Source organism: Elgaria multicarinata, chromosome 1 (genome assembly GCF_023053635.1).
Source record: "Elgaria multicarinata webbii isolate HBS135686 ecotype San Diego chromosome 1, rElgMul1.1.pri, whole genome shotgun sequence".
Lineage (NCBI taxonomy): Eukaryota > Metazoa > Chordata > Lepidosauria > Squamata > Anguidae > Elgaria > Elgaria multicarinata.
In genome coordinates, this window is record NC_086171.1 from 191,608,041 (window position 1) to 191,624,509 (window position 16,469).

At 46.6% G+C, this 16,469-nt stretch overlaps 1 protein-coding gene and 1 long non-coding RNA gene across 2 annotated transcripts in view; one reads left to right on the plus strand and one right to left on the minus strand.

The window, feature by feature from the left end:
- Nucleotides 1–16,469, minus strand: part of HNF4A (hepatocyte nuclear factor 4 alpha) — a 106,160-nt gene that overhangs the window by 41,934 nt on the left and 47,757 nt on the right. The window lies entirely within an intron of this gene.
- LOC134412129 (uncharacterized) overlaps nucleotides 8,027–16,469 on the plus strand; it is a 32,201-nt gene continuing 23,758 nt past the window's right edge. Inside the window, exon 1 of the long non-coding RNA XR_010026387.1 lies at nucleotides 8,027–8,198. This is a non-coding gene — a long non-coding RNA (uncharacterized LOC134412129). The remainder of the gene's footprint in view (nucleotides 8,199–16,469) is intronic.

Below are 16,469 nucleotides of genomic sequence, written 5' to 3' on the forward strand. Positions count from 1 at the left end.
CCTCACTGTTCCCACCGCTCCTGTGCGCATATCCCTTTGCGCTCTCTTTGCCTTGCTGGTGTTGGCGTTGGCAAGGAGAGTGTGAGGAGTGTGTGCATAGAAAGTGGCAGGGGAAACTTTCCCCTTTTTGCAGAACTGTGTTGTTCCACAATTTGTGTAGATTACAGCCAGAAGTTGCAGAACAATGCAGTTTCACCAAAGAGGGAAAGTTCCCGGCTGTTGGAACCCCACCCACCCTGCTTGCAAAGGCATCATGGGAGCCATCCGGTCCCCAAAGGGCGAGATTCCACAGTGATGGGCATCCCTTGCCTCCAGTAACAGAAATGGATCCAGGATCCCCCCAAAACTATATATCTGCTCCTTCAGAGGGCCTGCAACCCAATGCAGAACTAGCAAAAACCCCAATTATCAGATCTGGGAACTGCCCACCCATCTGGGAACTGGGTGGGTGGAACTGCCCACCCATCCTTATTAGGATTCAGCTTCAGTTTGTTAGCCCTTATCCAAGCCATAACTGCATCCAGGCACTAGTTCAGAATGTGCATGGCCTCTCCCGATTCAGATGTCACAAAGTGAGCTGGACATCATCAGCATACTGGTGACACCTTGGCCCAAATCACCTAATGACTGCTCTCAAGGGCTTTACATAGATATTAAATAACACTGAAGATAAGATGGTACCCACAAGTAAGAACCAAACCGAAGTAGAACAGTGATCTGGGGCAGATCTAGACAGCGTCCTGAAGGCGCTTGCGTGCGCCTCCAGTGCGCCCCGAAACTGATTGTGTAGATCTTGCCCTACCTGACCAGAAGAGACGGAGGAGGAGGCAGCAGCGGCTGCCCTGCATCGCCCCTCGTGGGGACGGGGCGAAAAGTTTCCAGCCTTGGCGGCTTCACTGGGGAATCCGGCCGCCGCCGCCCACCTCCCTGCCGGCCTCCTGCTGCCGGCGAAAGAGCCACCAGGGTTGGAGAGCTCGGCGGAAGAAGGCGGGGCGGCGGCTTCTTCTGCCGAGCTCTCCAACCTGGGTGGCTCTTTCGCCGGCAGCAGGAGGCCGGCGGGGAGGTGGGCGGCGGCGGCAGATTCCCCAGCGAAGCTGCCGAGGCCGGAAACTTTTTGCCCCATCCCCGCGAGGGGCGATGCAGGGCCGCCGCCGCTGCCTCCTCCTCCGTCTCTTCTGGCCAGGTAGGGCAAGATTTACACAATCAGTTTCGGGGCGCACTGGAGGCGCACACAAGCACCTTCAGGACGCTGTCTAGATCCACCCCTGGTTCTTATGACAGAAGATTGGTGAATAAGCCACAGTGACTTGTTAACCACTCTGTGTGTGCCGGCCCGATTTACATAATGACCCTCGCTGGGCATGGTTTATTGTGACATCCGAACCTAAAGGATGGGTGGTTGGGGTGGTTAACAAACCAGCCAGAACCCATGGCCTGTTGGAGGGTTGCTGGGTTAATCACCCCAACTATGCACCCTTGCCAGTTAAAGATACAGGAGCCCTGCCCTCTTTTGTATCTGGTCACTCAAAGATGGTAGGGCTCCTGCAGCTTTAACTGTTGTGATGAAGAGGGAATTTCACCAGGTGCTGCCTGCATACAAATGACTCCTGCTGAAATTCCCTTTTCTATACATCTGTTAAAGATACAGGAGCCCTGTCCTCCTTTCCATATGGTCATCCTAGCTGTGCTCCTGTCCTGCCTTATGCAGCGTCCTTCTTAATTATAGATTCGCAATCAATTTCTTTACCAGATATTTTTACTCCAAGAACTCTTTGTGGCCAGAGAGATCTCCCACATCAGGTGCACAACTTGTTTTTCAGCCCGAGGACTGAATTACATTTCGGAGAAGCTTTCAGGGACCACATTCTAATGCTGGGAGGAGCTAGCCAGGAAACCATCAAATGATCAGTGGTTAGGGGAAAGGGGTGGGGCTAAGGGAAGGGTGTGTGGCCATCTGGGGAATCCCAAGATAGCTCGATTCAGACCCCAGGAGGACCATATTTGACCCCTGAGGTTTGGGTTTCTGGCTGCACCCCTATCCTAGATCATACCAATTACCGACATATATTAATAGGTGTAACATCTATTTTAATATTTTGTGTAGTGTTATCTGATGTTCATTATTACTGGCTTTTCAGTGTAATTCAGCTATTACAGTTAAATGGTCGATTGCACTTAATTTACACTTAATATTCTATCAGTCTAGCAAAATATACCTTATTTTGAAACTCTCACACAACTTTGCTGGAATTCTAAATATTTCAGTGTTAGGGTGAAATAGAGGACAATAAATATGAGCAAATTTGAGACTTCTACAGATGAATGTGTGTTTTATGGGATATAGGGAAATGTGTATTTTGAAGATAATATTGTGGGGTTGGGGAGAAGGGATGGTAGGATGTACCAAAAGAAACACCAGAAGACGGTAGATCGTGGTAGTTAAAATGTTTGCTAGGGGAGATCTGGGTGTAAATCTCTCCTCAGTCATGAAACTCATGGCCTTGAGCAAGCCCTGACCTCTCAGCTTAGCCTATTTCACAGGTCTGGTGGGGAGATAAATGGGACAACCCCCTATATGCTCCCCCTGAGCTCTTAGATGAAGATTGACCAGTGTGATCAGTTTCATGTTAGTCTGTTGCAGCAAACATTGAAATAAACAGATGCATTGTGGCATAATCTTTCAAACTTCAGATGCAAGAGCCTACTTCATCAAATATAACAAGCAAGTCAATGAGACCCCTGGCCATTTGACTTGATCACTATTGTACCTTGAACTTCTTCTACATAACATAAAACAGAGGTAGCTTTTCTCTTCATAACACAGATGTTGCTCTATATTTGGGGCAGTGACCCCCACCTCTCCCTGCTTCACTCCTGGCAGAGGTATCTCCTCCCCGCACAATCACATACATTTGCTTCAGTGCATGGTGTGCAGCTGCCAAGTTCCATGTATGAACTTTTACTGTCCTCCTCCTCCAACAATCCCAATAAAAAATTGAGCATCTTCCCTGCCCTCTGCCCCACCAGCCCTCGCCACTGCCATAACATGTTGGTTGTTATGATACCTTCACATTGATTCTCCCTTGTGTATATCCCCATATTCTAGGCAAGATCAACAACTGCTACATATTTTTTTTTGTACATGATCAGCCCACAAAACAATCTACATGTTTAGAGCTGTCCCAGTAGGAACCTTTTCATATACCAAGTATGCAGCATACCCAAAATACTGTTGTGTTTCTCCTGAAGCTGCTTTCATCTCTAGCTCTGTGATTTGGAAGTATAGCTTCCAAATCACGTGAGGTACTGGTTCCTCTCTATTCGGCCCTGGTTAGGCCTCATCTAGAGTATTGCGTCCAGTTCTGGGCTCTACAATTCAAGAAGGATGCAGACAAGCTGGAGCGTCTTCAGAGGAGGGCAACCAGGATGATCAGGGGTCTGGAAACAAAGCCCTATGAAGAGAGACTGAAAGAACTGGGCATGTTTAGCCTGGAGAAGAGAAGATTGAGGGGAGACATGATAGCACTCTTCAAATACTTAAAAGGTTGTCACACAGAGGAGGGCCAGGATCTCTTCTTGATCCTCCCAGAGTGCAGGACACGGAATAACGGGCTCAAGTTAAAGGAAGCCAGATTCCAGCTGGACATCAGGAAAAACTTCCTGATTGCTTTTCACTGTCTAGCTCCTTCCTATCTCTCCTCTCTCATCTCACACTATTGCCCCACTCGTGCTCTTCGCTCCTCTGATGCCATGTTTCTCGCCTGCCCAAGGGTCTCTACTTCACTTGCTCGGCTTCGTCCATTTTCTTCTGCTTCCCCTTATGCCTGGAACGCTCTTCCAGAACATTTGAGAACTACAAGTTCAACCGCAGCTTTTAAAGCTCGGCTAAAAACTTTTCTTTTTCCTAAAGCTTTTAAAACTTGATTTTGTTCTGACTTTATACTGTTAGTTTTACCCTACCCAGTGCCTGTTTACCCTACCCTGTGCCTGTTTGCATTCTCTTCCCCTCCTTATTGTTTTATTATGATTTTATTAGAATGTAAGCCTATGCGGCAGGGTCTTGCTATTTACTGTTTTACTCTGTACAGCACCATGTACATTGATGGTGCTATATAAATAAATAAATAATAATAATAATAATAATAATAATAATAATAATAATAGCAGTACGACAATGGAATCAGTTACCTAGGGAGGTTGTGGCCTCTCCCACACTAGAGGCATTCAAGAGGCAGCTGGACAACCATCTGTCAGGGATGCTTTAGGGTGGATTCCTGCATTGAGCAGGGGTTTGGACTCAATGGCCTTGTAGGCCCCTTCCAACTCTGTTATTCTATGATTCTATGAATTGCTCACACGGGCTTGAACTGGGGAGGAGTTTTATGATCCACTGTAAATTGTTGTGTAACAACCCAAGATTAATAACTGTAAATCAATTTATCATTTAGGAGCATAAAAACATAAGAAAAGTCATGCTGGATCAGATCAAGGTCAGTTTAGTCCAGCATTCTGTTCACACAGAAACCGACCAGTTGCCCATGGGAAAACCACAAGCAGAGCATGAGTACAACAGTACTCTCCTGCCCATGTTCCCCAGCAACTGGTGGACAGAGGCATACAGCCTCTGATACTGAAGGTATCATATAGCTGTCAGTACTAGTAGCTATTGATTGCCTTACTTCCATGAATTTATCCAATCCCCTTTTAAAACCATCCAAATTGGTGGCCAGCACTACATCTTGTGAAAATGAATTCCGTAGTTTAATGATATGCTGTGTGAAGAAGTACTTCCTTTTATCTGTCCTGAATCTCCCACCAATCAGCTTCATGGGTTCTAATATTATAAGAGAGGTGGAAATGTCACCCTATCCACTCTCTCTACACCATGCATAATTTTGTGCACCTCTACCATGTCTCCCCTTACACGCTTTTTCTCTAAGCTAAACAGCCCCAGATGTTGTAACTTTTCCTCATAGGGGAGCTGCTCCAGAAGCTTGATCATTTCAGTTGCCCTTTTCTGCACTTTTTCCAGCTCTATTCAGTGGCATCCTACTTGGCTTCTAGACCTAGGGGCTGTCTACATGCAGTCAAAGCCCTGAGGCGGCTGCGAACCTGTGCTGTGACAGTTTTATGGCGCAGCCGCAGATTCGCAGCCACCGCGGAGCTTTTCCACAAAGCTATGCAGTAAAAAAGTTGGGGATTTACCCTGACTTTTTCAGTGGGAGCGAGGTCACCCTGGCTGTTCCGCCGCGTGACCATGCTTAGTGAGTAATCCAGGGGGCAGTACTGGCAGAATGCGACAGCTGATTGTTCGCCAGCAGCCAGGAAGGGGGGGCAGCTCCAGTGACTGGATGACCACCAGAAACCCTGCATGTGGATTACCCAATGTCACCCCAAGTAAGTGAAACTGCAGATTGGGGGAAACGCAGCGCCAATGCCGCGCCATGTAGACCGCCCTGTGGAGGCTCCATATAGACCACATGGTCGCTGTAATTTGTGCAATCACTGTTGGCTTGAAATATGACCACCACAATTGCACAAATCGTGGCTTGTGCCCCTCTGTTGCTCTTCTTGGCAGATGATGCAGGAATCTGGAATGTAAATCCTACAGGTATAATGATTGCTCCTATTTCCCCTTCAGCCAGGATTCCACTGAGCCAATAATTCATTTGCTTGATAGAAAGAAACAATGGAATATGAGAGGGTCAGGGAGGTGAAGGAAGAGCCTTAACAGCCCCACTGAGGGATCTTCTATCCCGATCCAGGCATGGATAGGGTGATCCCTATGATTAGATAAATGCGTACAGACATCAGGTTAAATATGTCCAGGATTTGCCGTAGTGTCTAGTACAATATCGTAAATCTCCAGCCTGTTTTGCACAGTTCAGCAAAACAAGCCTTTGTTCAAATAAACTCCTCACTAAGTAAGGCAAAAATAGCTTCTCCCCGCTACAAGGTCTGAGGGAACTAGCTCCGGAAGGATTAAGGATGCTACAAATAGCAAACGAAAGAAGTGTATGCACAGGGGGTGGGGGTGGGAGATTCTTTAAGGGAAACAGAAGGATTAAATACCTGGAAATTGTCAATGGGTCATAGAGCCTTTTGCTTCTAGTGGTGATGACTCAAATGTACCATGGAAGGTATTTGCAATCCAGCTCCTAAGGGCCTTTCCAGTCAACTTTGTTCAGCACTATATGGCTACACATGACGTAGTGGTAGTAGTATGATTCCCAGTCCCAATGTTATGGAAGGGAGCATTTGCTTTCATTTGCTGGGATGGTGGTGATGGTGAATAACTAACTATACTTTTGTTCTCAACTTTAAAAGGGTAGCAGGGAGATGTCCACTCCAGAACTAGAGCGGTGTGTGTGCCCAGGCTTCGAAGAACTAGATACAAGTGGTCAGAAGACAAAATGTCCATGCAATGGGAAGACATTTCCAGAGGGTGTGTAAGGGTGGGGAGAGATACCCTTGCCTGAGTTTAGTTGGTTGGTTTTTTGGGGTGTGTGTGTGTGTTTTCCATTCAGATAGATGCAAGATAGAAACCCAGCTCTGAAGTCGCTCACAGTTCAGTAACGAGACAGGCGTTTCTGATCCCCCAGTCCTCTCCTCAACCCTTTGAAATATTAAAGCATGCAGTTTGTGGACATTTTTTTTAAATGGATAAGTCCTGGCAAGAGGACAGCCCAACTGGAAAAATGGAAAACATCCTGGGGAGAATGTTCCTTGCTTTCATAATGCCAGCCGCAAGCTGCCTAAGCTGGTACTGGCTGTCACAAAATGTGGCCAGTATTTTAGATAGGGTTAAAAGGGAAGAAGACAAAAGCATGGAGCAGAGGTCCATCAATGGCTATTAGTTATGATGGCTCTATGGAGCCTCCTTAGACTGTCTCTGAATATCAGGTGCTGGGGAATAAGAGCAAGAGAAGGTTGATGCCTTCATGCCCTGCTTCGTGAGCTTCCTGGAGGCATTCAGTTGATCACTGTGGGAACCAGGATCCTGGACTACAAAGACCTTTGGCCTGATCCAGCAGGGATATGCCCATGATCTAATGCAGCCTTCCCCAACCTGGTGTCCTCCAGATGTGCCAGGCTGCAACTCCCATCATTCCCAGCCGGCTTTGGTCATGCTGGCCAAGAATGATGGGAGCTGTAGTCCAGCACATCTAGGGAAGGCTGATCTAATGGAAGGACTGCCATGCAGAGGGCATAGCTGATGCAGATTCTGGGCTGACCTATTTCACTGACTTGGAGCATTGTCACACAGGGAAAAATCGCATTTGCTTACCATCACTTCTCTGCCCACGTGTTTGTCCCTCACGACTTCCTCTTTTGAAAGAAGAAGTAAACAACATATATGTGGCCCATTCAGTGGGCCGTTTTGATCCCACTGCTTCTCCTGCACACAGCAGGGGATAGCAGTAACTTCCGTCTTTAGGAATAAGTTGAACTAATTGGGATGGGGTTTTTATATTGCACAAAGAAGACGGAGCAGGAGGTGGGCAGGAGGCAGACGACGTTGTGAGAGGGACTCACGAAAATCCGTGAGTGCCCAGTAACGAGCGTGCAATAAAACACTCGCCTGATGGAGCCCTTGGACCCCAGAAGATGCTCCATGGGAGGGATCTCAAAGAAGCTCAAGTCTCCCGGACCACAGCCTGCACCTCTGGAAGGAGGCCTCCCTTGCATTTCAAATCCTTTGGCGTTTCTCCTGCAGAGATAAATGTAAGTAATGCCGCAGCTCTCAGCATTAAGTACACAGGATGTGTGCCAAAGCAGTCTTCCTGAGGCCATTCAGCTTTTCATTCACCAGGCCATGAGGCAAGTAAGCCCATTAGGGCACGGCCCAGAGTTGCAAGGTTAAGAACTAAAGTCCTAGGGGAATCACGCCAGTACAATAATCTCTGAAACCGTCCCTTCTGCTTTTCCCCCCCTTGAAATTTCAAATTCCAGTTTGTGGACAAAGTCCTACCTATCTGAGAATATAGATCTCCGACCACTGACCAAACTCCATTCTAAGGGACTATCTAGTTGTGCTTTTCCCCAGCTCTCTGACATTCAATGCCTGGAGCTGATGGGAAACCTGCAAACCCAACTTTTCTCGCCTGTACAGCCTCTGCATCCAGGAAGTATGGATTTGGGGGGCATTTTTGTGACTTCAGCATGAGGACTTGGGGAAGAGAATGCCTTTCACCAAGGTAGGAAGATCCTTGTCTCCTATAGTTCCTCTAAGTCTCTGTTTCAAAGGAGAGAGATGAAAACATCTATTGTGATTGATGTAGTCATTTGGGGCAACTGCTTAAGATTATAAGAGGAAACAATGTAGAGGCGGAGGGGTGGGTGGGAAGGTACCGAAAGGCAAAGAGATAGGAAGAATGAACTCTTGCAATTGCAGGCACTTGGTGTAGTTAACAGATAACTCCAGGACATTTTTCTCACTCTCATCTTTTCTGATTCTATCCAGACTAGTTCGAACTTACTTTTGCTGCTAATCATTTCTTGGCCTGTTTGTCTTGCATTAAAAAATTAACAGGGGATAGTTTACTGCATGACTTGCTCACCACTGCAAGAAATGGCACAAGGAGCTGTCAGGCAGACTGCCCGGCTATTCCACGAGATCCTGCATTGAATCTAAGTACCTAAGTTAAAAAGAGAGAGAATGATTATTCCCACCCTCCCCTCTAAAGTCAATATTTTGTTCCTGCCCCTTTTCCATGACCTGAGTATATATTTGCTTACTGGCTGTTTCCAAATGGAGATGATAAAGCCCCCAAAGGCTTGTATTTTGTCAGACTTTAGTAAATAGGGATCTTCTTTCCACACCATCAAATCCCATTTGCCTTTTGCCTGGATTCATGTCTTAAATGGTTACAGAACAGCCCCCCCTCCCCCTGTGTGTTAATAAGCACCCCTGTGGAATTCAGCTGAATCAGAAAGTCGCAGAGCATTTATGGATTATTAGCCAACTGGGAGAAAAAATACAGCAGGTGTCAGAGGGGACATCCACACTGCAGCTCAGAAAGGGGTCGGGTACGAACTGGTGCACAGACCTGGCTGTCTACACCAAGTAGGATACAACACTTTAAAAACGGTTTGAAAATGGTATATGTAGTGTGTCCTGGGCCGGAACAGTTGTCAAAACCATTATAAACCGTTATAAGCAGTAGTGTAGATCCTGATCAGGTTAAAACCTCAATGTGTCTAGGCAAGACTTCTCCAGCCTGTGCCCTCCAGATGTTTGAGATGATAACTCCCAGGATTCCTGACCACTGGCCATGCTGGCTGGGGCAGATGGGAGTTGAAGTCCAAAACATATGGATGACACCAAGTTGGGGAAGGCTGGTCTGGAGGCTAGAACTTGCACAGGTTCCTGGCCCCAATGTATTGCAAACAAGAGCCACTGCGAGGCCTGTGCTATCTCCATGACAGGCTTCCAGGTGCTCGTGCAGGTGCGGGAAGCATCTAGAAGAGTCACCACACTCGTACTTCCCTTTGGTAGTTCCCTGCACTTGCTTGGTTAGCATTAAACAAGCTGAACCAAGAACGTCAGAATCTGGTACAAAAGCTATTTCCACAATAAAAGAGGCCAAAAAAGTGATCTAACCCCTGCACACAGTTTTAGTCCATCTTCACATGATTCCAGCAAGGTGAACAACTTTTTTTTAAAAAAAAAAAAAAATCTAGCAGGGCTCTTTTAGCTTTAACAGCAGCCTGACAAGCAAGTAGTCAGCCGGGCCAGATCTACACCAAGCAGGTTATGTAGGGTGACCAACTGTCAGGATTTCCCCGGATTTGTCCTGGTTTTTGTTCTTTCCATAGTGTCGGGGGATTTTCTATAATTTTCAATAATGTCCTGGAATGACACACCTTCCCCTTTAAGGCTGCCATTAGCATGGCAGGAGGGAATGACATGCTTTCTTGAGGCACGTCATTCCCCCAGCCCGAGCTCCAATTGAGGTCTTAAAGGGGAAAGTGGGTCATTCATGGACATTATAGAAAAGGCCCCAATTGGAGTGGATGGTGGTGGTGCAGAATGAAATCCTTTCCCCTCCTCCACTCCAATTGGGTTCTTTAAGGTGGCGGGGGAATAACGTACTTTCTGCAGGACTCAGAAAGCTGCTTCCCCCCCACACACACTAGGTGTCCTCTTTTTTGGTTTCCCAAATATGGTCACCCTAAGGTTATGACACTATGACACTTTGAAAACAGTTTGAAAATTGTATACGGAGTGTGTCCTGGGCCCCAGCAGTTGTCACTACTGTTATAAACTGTTTTAAAGCAGTAGTGTAGATCTTGCCCAGGTAACGTTTGCTTTTCACTGCTTGCCATGCAGTTGTTAAAGACACAGAGGTGTTTGTTTGTTTGTTTTAAAAAGCTGGCAACTTTGAGCTCCATCAGATGGGGGAAGTCATGCTTCCCTACTATCACTTCTCCGCCCCTGTTTTCGTTGCTCGTTACTTCCTCTTTTGAAAGAGGAAGTAAGCAACTTGCACAAGGCCCATTCAGTCAGCCATTCTAATTGTGCTGTTTCTCCTGCACACAGCAGGAGATAGCAGCAACTTCTGTGTTCAAAAATATATTGCACTTTCTGAGGTTTTTTGTTTTCGTTTTGTTTTGTCGTGCAAGGAAGGCCAGAAGGGACGGGAGGCACACGGGAGGCAGACGACATCGTGAGAGGGACTTGCGAAAATCTGTCAGTGCCCAGGAACAAGCGTGCAATAAAATGGTTGTCTGATGGAGCTCTTTGAGTTTTCAAAGAGTTCTCCACTCTCCCTTCTGATGCTGGGTCACATGGCAAATAGAAGCAGACACCCACTCAGGATATCTTTCCCTTAAGTGTAAAAGTACTTCTGATGAATGGGGCATTAGTCGGATTCTGGAGACTTGTGGGAAGTCCTCATTCAGCTAGTATTACCAATGGATCGGCATAGCACTTTGACACTAACAAAGTGTATCTGAAGAGGTATGCAAGAGAAAATCAGACTTTACTAATGCGGTCACTTTCAATGGAGAGATCAAGAAATCACTGATCAGAGCTGGCCCAGAATGATAGGAGAATAACACAAGGATAGTTGATGCCCACCCAATCCACATGCCTCCCCCTATGGTTTCAACAGTGGGCCTCAGCACCATCACTATAGCTGTGCGATGATATCATCAGTATGTGAGGAATACTGGGAAGACTTGGGCCATTTCTACACCATACCGGTGTAGAGGGAGGGAGGGGGAAGTTCGCACGATATTCTGATTATGAGATCCTCCCCTTAGTCCACATGCGGGCGCGACATCCCGGAGAGGAAGGAGGGTGTCGCGCCCACCATTTTAAAATTTATTTTTTTAAAGGAGCTGAGCGCATGTGTGCTCCAACTCAAACGTAAGTAAAAACAATGACAACACCCCGACCCCGCACCCCCGATTCCTCCCGCCCCAGTTCCTTCCCTCTATTGCTCTCCGCTACTCGCGGGGAGGAGGGAAGAAGCCGGGATGGGTGGCCACACCACCTGCGGTCCCAAGACCGTGGGAAGAATCGGATTTTCCCAGGGAGTACTTATCCCTGGGAAAACCTGTTCTCATCCCTCTTTCCTCCCGGGAGTCCCTGTGCATCATTTGGATGCACAGGGACTTGGCCGTGACCATTGGGCTGGTGTAGAAATGGCCATTGACTGGATTCACATGATCACAGAGGAAAAGTAAACCACGTGGACTCATTTTCCCTCCCTGCACATGCCAGTTGCAAGCTGCCTATTTAGCATAATTACTCTCACTCGGTGCTGGTTGTCATGACGTCTGAATCCGGCGAAGTGGATGCAGGGCCAGTGCCAGACTATTTTGCGCCCTAGGCAAGGTGAGCTACTTTCACACACACACACACACACACACACCAAAAAAATGCCAACTTTGATTTTTAAGAACATATGTCTCCTGGAAAAAATAAGAAGCACAAAACTTGAAACTGCTAAAAAAAAAAATAAAGTGCAAGGAATACGTCATGCCAATTATAGCAAACAAATTGGAAAGGAACATCTATGGGTCTAAAATGCTTTATTTAATAGGAATATGAGGGGTGCTGGAGGCCCAGCTGCTTGCGACAGCGAGCGAACTGAGCCCCGCCCCCTGCCTCGCCTCGCCTTCATGCTGACAAGATGGCGCCCAGCGCCCGCCCAGCCAAAGCGAAGCCAGGGACGCTGGGGTGGGGTGGGGGACTCCACGTTCAGGCTTCCGGGCACGTTCCAGAAGTCCGAACGTGGAGCCCCACCCCCACCCCAGTGTCCCTGGCTTCGCTTCGGCTTAGTGGCCGCGGGGCGCCATCTCGCCCGCCCAGGCTCAGCTGAATCCTCAGGCTGGCCTGGCTCACAGCCAACGCGCGTGAGTGCTGCGCTGTGCCCGGCGCCCCTCTTAACTTGGCTCTATAGGCGGCCGCCTGAGTGGCCTCTATGGTAGCACCAGCCCTGAGTGGATGGCTGTGGTGGTTTTCAAACCATCCTGACACTCTGGAACATGGGTTCTCAACACAGGGGGAATTCCTCCCGGGGGGAATTTTAGGGTTCCAGGGGGGAAATTGGGACCACTATTCAGCAAAGTATGATGTCCTGTAGATTATGTCTTCCTACACATGTTATTAAAAGTGTCCCAGAAAAGTGTCATGTTGTCTGCAAAAGCCAGGCCTTTGCTCTCTTTTCCCTCCCTCCTTTGCAATCCTAGAAGTTTCAAGCTTCCCATTTAAAGGGGCAACGCAAAGCAAGGGAGCTGAGAATGTAAACGGGGCCATGCTTTGCATTGCTCCTTTAAATGGGACTAATATAGAAAAAAAATAAAAGATTTTCAATATTATATGCATATTATTTGGAATGCACCTTTTGAGTTAGACTATCTTGGGAAGGGGGGAATTATATTCTGAACAATGGTGAAAGGGGGGAATGTAGCAAAAAAGGTTGAGAACCACTGCTCTAGAACAAGCCATGGGCTTCAGGGGTGGCTTGTAAACCAGCCCAGCCATCCAACATCACCAGGTTCGGACATCACAATAACCTGCACCTAGAGAGGGTAATTATTCTAATTAGGCAGTTCATACAGGAAGGAAAAATAAGGCTCCATGGCTTATTTTCCCTCCCTGAAACTTGCCCATTGTCTACTGAAACACACTAGCTCTTGAGGGCATGGCTCATTCAGAAAGAAGCACTTCAGTACTTCAGTCATATGCAGAGATCTCATAGAAATGTAACAAAAAAGGATTTAAGGGTCCTTAACATCCTGAAACAGCTTCAGCCTTGCAACCCCTATCCTGGGCTGAAGTTGGTGTGGTCCTACTGTTCCTGCCTAGAAATCAGATGCAAAATAACCTTTGTGCTGCTTGTTCTTCAGCAGTCTATTTATTCCCCGAGCGCTCTACTTTTATATTATAAAGAAACAAATATTACAAAGACATGCGCCCTAATCAGGTGTTCTACATCTGCATTTACTAAGGCAGCAAGGAGGGGGAGCATAACAGTCCCACCCCCTCCACCCTCGCTTTCATGGCCGTCTACTCATGGAGGGCAACTTTCTGAAGAAGAGGGGCTCCAGTATCTATGGAGCCAAGCCTCACTATGTTGAATGCTGACTTTCCAGCATTCCAGACCTCATGAAAAGCCTCCACGGATAAAAGAGGCTCTCCTCTTCAGAAAGTCACCCTCTGTAAGTAGAGGATGACAGAAGCAATGGCTGGGCTAGTGCACTCCTCCTCTTCATGTGTTTAATATGCTCAGATGTAGAACGCCTGAATAGGGCTCGGGTAAATCTCTAACGGCTTCTTTCCTCCAAAAGACATTACATCTGGTAGCACCATTCCCCCTGGACTTCTCACCACTTTAAAAAGTGGGAAGTGATTAATAATACTTAACATTTCAAACGTTCAAAGCACTTCACCAGCATTGTCTTGCTGTAATTCGTACTGCAATCCTGTAAAAGCACTCTTCAAATACTTGAAAGGTTGTCGCACAGAGGAGGGCCAGGATCTCTTCTTGATCATCCCAGAGTGCAGGACACGGAATAATGGCTCAAGTTACAGGAAGCCAGATTCCGTCTGGACATCAGGAAAAACTTCCTGACTGTTAGAGCAGTACGACAATGGAACCAGTTACCTAGGGAGGTTGTGGGCTCTCCCACACTACAGGCATTCAAGAGGCGGCTGGACAACCACCTGTCCGGTATGCTTTAAGGTGGATTCCTGCATTGAGCAGGGGGTTGGACGCGATGGCCTTATAGACCCCTTCCAACTCTACTATTCTATGATTCTAATCCCCCATATTGCAATTGTGTATGTTTGTGTATGGGGTGGGGGATTGAGGCTGATATAGAGTGACTTGCCTAGAGGCCCCTAATGAATTCAAGGTAGATGTGAGATGCTAATCAAGGACTTCCTGATTCGTAGCTGAGTCTCTTTGCCAGGAGGTTACAAGAGATCTCACCTCAATGTTACGCTGTCTAACATTAAAACAAAAATGATGTGGCCAAAAAAGACATTGGCCAAACTAGTTTAAAGTTACCTAGCTCTTTCATGTATGCGCAAATGAGGTTGTCATAATAAGGAGAAAATGAAATAGCCCAGAAAATTAAATAGCTTTTGACTAGAGCAGTGAATTCTGAAATGGAACATAGATTCCTTATGTCGTGCCAACATTCCTCACCTCAACACACATACCTTTATGTCATATGACTGGTCACTATGGTCTGACATAGTTGTTTGTTCCAGTGTTGAGTTCCTGTGCATTATCTGCTGATCTAGCCTTGGCTGTCTAGACTAATTATTTCTAGGAGGATCTTGTTTACTTCAAGAGATGTGATGTTTGCAACGCATCCCTTTTAGAGGGTGACCAAGAAAGTGCACACTGGCCTTAGCACCGTTTCTTCAAGAGGCTGCAATGGTAGGGTGACCATATGAAGAGGAGTACAGGGCTCCTGTATCTTTAACAGCTGCATAGAAAAGGGAATTTCAGCAGGTGTCATTTGTATATATGGAGAACCTGGTGAAATTCCCTCTTCATCACAACAGTTAAAGGTGCAGGAGCTATACTAGAGTGACCAGATTTAAAAGAGGGCAGGGCACCTGCAGCTTTAACTGTTGTGATGAAGAGGAAATTTCCCCAGATTCCCCATATATACAAATGACACCTGCTGAAATTTCCTTTTCAATACAACGGTTAAAGATACAGGAGCCCTGTCCTCCTTTTCCTATGGTCACCCTATGCAATGGCATTACAAACTCAAATCAGTTTCAAACCTACCATGGCTCCCACCTCGGGGGTGTCTATACGACGCCACGTTGCTAGGTGATTCTCTCAAAACCCCGCAATATCACTGCTGTGAGGCAAAAACGATAAAGCAAGACAGCAGGAGGGAGTATGGACCACCTGGCCACCCGCCCCTGCCCCCTGCCCTGCATTCCTGTGCTTATCAATCTACCCAGAACTACGCCCACCTGAACCAAAGCCCCCAGACACAAGAAACAACATAGCAAAGGGAAATGATGTGGCAGATCAACGCTTTGAAAACGCACAGTTTCCGTGGGGAAAAGCCTGATGTACTGTAGTTGCAAGTTAGCAGCTGCATTACATAAACAACAGTGCCACTGTACAGTCACTATGGGGTCAATAGGGTGTATAGACAACCCCCTAGTGTTGCCATCTTGAGGCTGCTGTCATAACTAGGGTGACCATACGAGAAGGAGGACAGGGCTCCTGTATCTTTAACAGTTGCATAGAAAAGGGAATTTCAGTAGGTGTCATTTGTATGCATGTGGCACCTGGGAAAATGTCCTCTTCATCACAACAGTGAAAGCTGCAGGAGCCTTGCTAGAGTAACCAGATACAAAAGAGGGCAGGGCTCCTGCAGCTTTAACTGTTTTGATGAAGAGGGAGTTTCCCCAGGTGCTGCATGCATGCAAATGACACCTGCTGAAATTCCCTTTTCTACACAACTGTTAAAGATACAGGAGCCTTGTCCTCCTTTCCATATGGTCACCCTAAGTTAGAATTCTCTGAAATTGCAGTCCTGATCTGAAGGGAGTCTGAGGGAGTTCAACTATCATTAACCCAAAAATGAATGAGAATAATATATAACAACATGTGTGTAGTTACTGTACGAAAAATGTTCCTTCCTGCTACAGCTCTGCCATATTTTGTAAAGTCCTTTATTTACTCATTAAAAAAGCAATCTTTCAAGGTTTAGATCTATAGGGTTTAGATTAAGATCTTTTCACCCTTTTTACTAATCGCTCAGATTACAAATAGCTATCCAGACAATTTTCAAGAAATCCAAGCTATCATAAACTGCTAGGCCTGCCTTAATTAATGATCTACTTAACATAAAAGCATTATTCTTTCCCCCCCTTTTTTTGTGTGGCTATTTGATTCTCCCAGCAAGAACCTTTAGGTAACGCCCTGTTCTGTCATAAAATAATTACATTATATTATAACCATAAATGGCATCAT